General features: G+C 35.0%; 1 long non-coding RNA gene across 1 annotated transcript; it reads left to right on the top strand.

Annotated features, from left to right (window-relative positions):
- Positions 1 to 6,193: 6,193 nt before the first annotated feature.
- Positions 6,194 to 7,699, top strand: LOC139873574 (uncharacterized). The gene is made up of 3 exons (XR_011767385.1): positions 6,194 to 6,455; positions 6,498 to 6,537; positions 7,594 to 7,699. It is a non-coding gene; the product is annotated as an uncharacterized lncRNA (long non-coding RNA).
- The last annotated feature ends 299 nt before the right edge of the window (positions 7,700 to 7,998 follow it).

Here is a 7,998-nt window from a genome sequence, read left to right as displayed (position 1 = left end):
TATTATTAGGATTCATTATTGTTAAAATTATCATTTTCAGTAAAGTTATCATCATTATTATTATCATTAAAAGTATTATTTTTATAAAAATTATCATTGTTATTATTATTATTACTAATTACCAATATCATTTTATCAAATAACGATTAGTTATAAAACCATATTTACTACATATCACATAACTATATTAATACTTTTATAATAAATATTAATAAATGTAATTAATTAGGTTATTAATAAAACACATAATTAAAATAACAATTAATTCACTAATAATCCATAAATTTGTTCGATTACCATTATATGTGTTAATATATATAAATGCTATATATATAAAACCATATATATATATATATATATATATATATATATATATATATATATATATATATATATATATATATATATATATATATATATATATATATATATATATATATATATATATATATATATATATAGGTTCGTGAATCCGAGGCCAACCTTGCATTGTTCAGTTCAGTCGTATGCATATTTTCACTACAAAATATTGAATCGTGAGTTTCATTTGCCCCCTTTTTAAATGCTTTTGCAATATATATTTTTGGGACTGAGAATACATGCGCTGCTTTATAAATGTTTGACGAAATAGACACAAGTACTTAAAACTGCATTCTATGGCTGAATCATTATACCGGATATCACTCTTTTAGCTTGGTAGCCTAAGAATTAGGGAACAGACCCCCTAATTGACGCGAATCCTAGAGATAGATCTATTGGGCCTAACAAACCCCATCCAGGTTATGGATGCTTTAGTACTTCGATTTTTATATACAGATGAGTGTACCTGTATATTTGGGGATATTCTAGATGCATTTGTTAATGTCGGTTACTAGGTGTTCACCATATGAATGATTTTTAATTCACAGGTTATGCGTACTATTTTGTACTCGGGTTACGTGTACAATTAAATATCTGAAATATTGTGGTCTATTAAAATATTGAAATGATTGTTATCATAAACTAATGAACTCACCAACCTTTTGGTTGACACTTTAAAGCATGTTTATTCTCAGGTACGAAAGAAATCTTCCGCTGTGCATTTTTTCATTTTAAAGATATTACTTGGAGTCATTCATGACATATTTCAAAAGACGTTGCATTCGAGTCGTTGAGTTCAACAAGATTATTGTTAAGTCATTTATAGTTTGGATATATTATGAAATGGTATGCATGCCTGTCAACTTTCGATGTAACGAAAGTTTGTCTTTTAATAACGAATGCAATGTTTGTAAAACGTATCATATAGAGGTCAGAACCTCGCGATGTAATCAACTATTGTGAATCGTTTATAATCGATATGAACGGGTCATTAAATTAACCTCCTCTTATATTGGATTGTTACCATTAGGGTTGACAGGATTATAGGATTTGGAACGTTAGAGTTAATGACGCCTACTTTTTCACTGTCATCGACGCCTACCTTTTCTCTGTCATCCTCATCATTGCAATCTTGGAACATGTTCCCGAGGCCCTAATTGCTAGACCCTTCGTCTTCACTATCACCTTTACTCTGATTCCGATTTGCCATGCTGGAATATTGACGGGTTCCGGTTGGACTCAAAATCTGATCATTATCCATAACCTCTTCATTGTCTTCAACCTCTGGATTTGGGTTAAGGAGATCATCCTCGTCGCCCGAATATTCAAAAGTATCGTTGATGAATTCATCCTCTGACTCTTCTTTATATGCTTTTTCCTCCATCCTATTAACAGAAAAATCATCAAAGTCGAATTCAATTGTCCTGTTTGTATCTTCTTTAACACTCACATAGCATATTCCATTCTCACCCTTCAATCCGACCTAACCATCAATATGTGTGGTGTTGCTTCGAACATGAACCAGAACATTCCCCGTAATCAAATTTTGGTTACCATCTACAATTGAACAATTTTCCAATGCCATGATTTTGCCCCCACCAACCTGCAATCGATTTGAATGTCGACTCATTCCAATGGATAACCAGAACACCATTAATGTTAACCCATACCAATCTTCCCGTTGCACGATACTTTTTATTTAGAATGCGTATATTGTTACACCATTTAAGTATGGAATGATTATCGTTCTCAAGCAAATCTCTTGCTGCTTGTATGGATTTGAAAACTAACAAAACTTCCATACCTCCAATATATTTAAGTGTGATGTTCTTCAACCCGTCGATCTTGCATAACTCCTCGAATTTTTGGAACAAATCGAAAGATTTAATTTCACAGATTATAGACTTGCCTTCTAACGGACAATTCATACTATCCACTTTCAACATTCTGGTGTCGTTATCAAAGACGCTATTCGAGTTGCATCGATTTGCTATCTTCACTTCTGCTCTTTGCCTTTCTAACTTAGCCCTTAGATCATCATCAACCCTTCTATGTCTATCTAACTTCTCCCTGAGATCTTCTTCCCTTCGTGAATACAATTTGTCCCTAAGATCTGCTCTATGTATCCTAGTGACTTCACTATAGTTAAGTTTATCCCTGAAGGAATTAACCTGTTAATTGAACTCCTGTTCATAACAATTAAAACGGTGAGTATAATTATATCCTTTAAAGAAACCTCCTTCTGCCCTTTCTCTAGCCTTGTAAACTTTGATTTGTTCCCCATCGAAATCTATGCTTTCAAGTGAGCAAAGCATCTGATCGACATTAAGGACATTTGAGAATCTTGCAAAAGCAAATCGACTCCCACATCTTAACCTCTTTCCTACCATATAGACATCCCTGATGTCCCCATATTTTTTGAATGTTTTCCACAAATCTTCCACCGCCCAATTCTCCGGGAAATTGAAGAACATGAACGATGTCGAATGGGATCCGAATAGCCTAGTTAATGGGTCCTCCAGCCTCTTGTTGTATCGATCTCACATCAAACCTGCTCCGTCAATGAGAAAACTCACTCACTCTCTCTCTCTCTCTCTCTCTCCTCATATTCTCTATCCTCACAATCTCTCTCTCACACACTCCAATTTTTATGAAATTTTAAATAATGTTACAGAAAAATCCGATTTGCCTCAAAAACTACATCCTCAGCTATACGGTGGCTATGCCAATTTATACAAAACATCATCATGGTTATCTTAGTTAAAACATAAGCTTATCTATAAAGCAAAACTCTACGTGGGTTGCCCAAATGGGTGATGGTCTTGAAAATGGTGTTTGTGGATCAATGTGCAAACAAAACGATTCCCCTAATCCACTGGCAAGAAATTTATAAGCTTTCAGAGGATGCAAATCCTGAAATTATTTGTGTAATATGCTACAAATGTGGATCAAGAAGGAATGATCTTTGTGTAATAAAATTATAAAAGACTGACTGAGACAGAAACAATCCTTTGTGCCGTCGCTTAAGAAGATCAATGATCAAATGATTCCTTCCATTTATTTTGAAAATCTTGGTTTGATAGTAGGACATGATATAGATTATGTGTATTTGAAAATTGGATGCATTATTGTTAGTTACAGGGCCTTATATGAGAATTGTGTCTTTAAGAAGGTTGGAGGGAAGTATGCATGTAATTTTAAACAAGTTTTCAGCAGCTTACCCCATCCGGACTTCTTAATAAGTCTATCAAATGCTATTAGAAATATGTTTGAAAATTGTGATTCTGTTTCCCGTATGTTTAAAGTTTAAAACATCATTATAACTCCTTAAAAATATACAACCATTAGTAAATTTTTTTTGCATAATTCCGCGAATTCGCTGGTCTTTTGACTAGTAGGCATAAATTATTATCCTTATATGCTAAAACTAAAAGTCATGTTCATCGCGCTTATGAACAGCTACTGCATTTTTCCTTTAAATACAATCCATGTTTTTTGCACACACTTCCATTTAGGGATGGCATCGGGCCGGGTTTGGACCGGGTTTAGGTAATCCTAGTCCCAAATCCGGTCCCATACCCGGCGGGTCCTCATTTATGTAGTAACCATCGGGTTTCGGGTTTCCCCACATGTATTCGGGCCCCATTTACTTACTAACTATCGGATAAACGGATTTACTCACGCGTATCCGAGACTACATTTATAATAAGGTGGATATATTTTGTAACATCCCAGGTAAACGTTCCCTGTAGCATGATATTGTCCGCTTTGCCCGTAGGTGCACGGATTTTTCTTGGCGACCAAACACGACGAGCACTTTCCCAGGAGGTCACCCATCATGGTAGTGCTCTCGCCTGAGCACGCTTAACTACAGAGTTCTCATGGGATCTGCTGCGCTTGTGGTCCCAAAACGCGTCATGCTAGGAAAGGTCTCCACACCCTTATAAGGCATGCTTCGTTCCCCTCTCCAACCGATGTGGGACGGATGTAACACGGATGTTACAATCCTCCCCCCTAATGGGACACAGCGTTCTCGCTGTGCACGTTTGGTCCGGGGCCTGGCTCTGATACCATTTGTAACATCCCAGGTAAACGTTCCCTGTAGCATGATATTGTCCGCTTTGCCCGTAGGTGCACGGATTTTTCTTGGCGACCAAACACGACGAGCACTTTCCCAGGAGGTCACCCATCATGGTAGTGCTCTCGCCTGAGCACGCTTAACTGCAGAGTTCTCATGGGATCTGCTGCGCTTGTGGTCCCAAAACGCGTCATGCTAGCATGCTTCGTTCCCCTCTCCAACCGATGTGGGACGAATGTAACACGGATGTTACATATTTGAAGCCATTTGTATTATTAAACTTAAACTTTCTTGTCCATACTGTTACTAACTTGAACAAACAAAGTTATATATCAAAAAGAGCTTTGTTACACTAGTAGTTAGAGTTATAGTTACATATTAATATAACGACTTCATACAAGACTTCTATGACCACTGACCAACACATTAGTACGCTACTACTTGGTAGTAGGGATGCAATGGATCCGATATGGATCGGGTGATGTCGTATCCATATCCATATCCATTTAGTTTTTGTTCATCCATATCCATATCCATTTAGTTTCAGGTCATCTGTCCGTATCCATATCCAGTGGATTAAGCGGGTTAATGGATATCCAATGGATATTAAAAAAATGTAATAATATTTTCTATTATGCGATTAAAACATAAACGTAGTATAGCAAAAAAAATACATAACATAATCAAATAGTATCCATACAAATGTGTAATTTTTGTCGAAGATATAACAAAATTTGTTAAATTTACTATAAAATCATAGATTATGATAAATTAAATATGAAATATGTAAGTTTATTTTATTAGATATATATGTTTTATAGTAATATATTATAGTTATTTCATTATAGTGTTGAAAACAAAATATAAAGTTAATGGTAAATGAGCTTGTAATAGTAAATATGTAAGCATATATCTATATTTATGTATATGTATATGTATTTCGGGTGGTGATGGATATATCCATGGATGAAACTTTTCATCCAAGTCCATATCCATATCCTTTTATGTTCATCCATATCCGTATCCATATCCATTTAGGTTCATCCATATCCATCACGAAGCGGGTAGATCGGGTGGATATCCACCTGATCGGGTGGCCATTGCCATCCCTACTTGGTAGTTACAGTTATAGTTTCAAAATTGTTTCTGTAAAGTAAAAATGATAATTTGTAGTAATGAAATTTGTTTTTGTCAATTTCTATTTTTTAATATACGGAGTATAATATATTATTATTAAAATTTAAACGAGTAAGGTATATGGATTTGAGATTTTTTATCGGGTATAAGGGTCGGTAACCGGGTTTGTGTTTAAAACCGTCCCCAAACCCGAACCCGGATAAAATTTTAAAACTACTCCCATACCCGGCCCGTGGACCCACAAACTCGACGCGACCCAGCCCAAAAATATTGGGTTTTGGATTTTTACGTGTCATTTTGCCATCCCTATTTCCATTTCTCCCTTCCACTCTCTGGATCCTTCCACCCAGGGGCGGAGGGAGGGGGTGAAGTGGGGTCAGCCGCCCCCGACGATTTCGAAATTTTAGTGTAAATTTTTTCGGTTTTTCGATTTTGCTCCAGGTGGAATTTTTTTTGCCCAAAACCGTTTATATTTTGCTCCAAAATCTTCATATTTTGCCCTAAAACTTCGTATTTTGCTCAAAAGCCTCTAAATTTTGCTCAAAAAAAAATGTCGCTACGTTTTAAAAAAAAAAAGTCCCCGGTGAAAATTTTTTCTGGATCCGCCACTGCTTCCGCCACCTACTCCTTTCATCATCCTTCTAATTCATGTTAAACAGAACCCTTTCGAGATTTTAATTTGTTCCTTCTGCCCTAATTTCACACATCTGAAATTAGCAAACCGGAAATTAGCAATCAAAACAATGGCGAATTAAATCGAGTAATCAAACCGAAAATTAGCAATGAAACCGGGGCTGTCCCATGACAACCACAGGGATACACAAATCAAATAGAAAAGAAATTCAATTGGGGATACACCTGCGGTGAGGAAGAAGAACATGCCACCATGTATGCATGTGTAAGAGGTTGTCGAAGATGGAAGGCCAGTTTTATTGTTATCTTTGTTCTTCTTAGTTAACCAGGTATCACGAAAGATAATATCACTTCTGGAGTAAGTTCAGTGTGGTTAATTTTGTTAAAGCTGTATCTTTAGCTATGCTTTAAATTCCTTTATTTGGATCATTTGTAGTATGGTGCATGTAGGTGTTTGATGAAATGTCGGAGACAAAAAGAGAAATATGGTATGTTTTTTATAATTCTTGATGATTTGCTTCTTCTACTTCTCTTATTTCTTTTTTGAAGTTTATCTTTGAATGCTTGATGACAACCTATTTATTTTTCAAAATTTATGCATATAATTGTAATTGCATTATTAGTAGTTAAGTGGTATACGTATACTGTACCTTCTTTTATGTATATGTTGTATATACTACTTGAAAATACAATTAAACGGGTTAACATGTGCAAATTATAGTAATAAGATTTGTGTATTGTAATTGCATATATTATTAACTGAAGTGTGTAATTGCATATATTATTAGCAGTTTAAATATATCAGTTTAAAAAAAAAAAAAAAAAAAAAAAAAAAAAAAAAAAAAAAAAAAGTTTAAATATATTAGTTTGGGTTCAAAATAAGCTATTGATAGCTGCTTAATGTACTCTTCAAATATTCCAGGTCTGTAACAAGTTAACAACGTGTCTAATGATTTAGCTAAAACAGAAGTGACTGAAACTGCTAACGTGGAAGTGGGTAAAACTGGTGTAGCTCACAAAAAATGTTCTACAAATGCTTAAACCTCTCAGCTTTCTTTGTAAAAAAGTTTGATTTGCATTTTAACTTAGCCTGCTAGGTAGCACCTTATACTTTATCTTCTGTTATATGGCCGTTTTTGGGATTTAAGATAAGTGTGATTAATTTGTTAAGCATGTTCTTTGTTAAGTTGGAAAATGTGGTTGACCATTATTAGAAAAGTACATATGGTGACGGACTTGACTTGCCCATTTTGGCCCTTTTTTAGTTTGGAGGTCAATTATGTAGTGAATTAAATAATAAATTTAAACTTAGAATCAGATTTTTAATCTCTTAAATGTTTGTATCGTGGCTTGCTTTTCACAGTTAGCTTCATCTACGCATGCAGATTACTACCGACAATGTTGTTTAATGCTTCAGATATGCAAGCGACTTCAGAGTACGGTTGTCATCCTAGGACTTGGTCGTGTCTTTGTTGCTAAATAATCAAGGCAAAAAAACCATTGTTGCGGTTCATTCAAGTACATATAGCAACCTAATAATGGTAATTTTTCACGGCATTTATTTGATTTTTCATTTGTCTTCAAAGTGTTTTATATAAGAAGTCATACGCCGCAGTAACGCGTAGCTAACCTCAACACTCGTTAGTAAACAACTACCATAGTTTGTGTTGGAGATATGGAGAACTTTAAACAATTAGAGGGAAGATTCCAGGAAACTCACACGAAGCTTCCACGATGTTGTTAGAAAACTCACATATAGCTTCTACGAAGTTGTTAGGAAACTCACATGT

Source organism: Rutidosis leptorrhynchoides, chromosome 10 (genome assembly GCF_046630445.1).
Source record: "Rutidosis leptorrhynchoides isolate AG116_Rl617_1_P2 chromosome 10, CSIRO_AGI_Rlap_v1, whole genome shotgun sequence".
NCBI classification, from domain to species: Eukaryota; Viridiplantae; Streptophyta; class Magnoliopsida; order Asterales; family Asteraceae; genus Rutidosis; species Rutidosis leptorrhynchoides.
The sequence above is the reverse complement of the archived record's forward strand: the minus strand, read 5'-3'. Positions and strand labels throughout refer to the sequence as shown.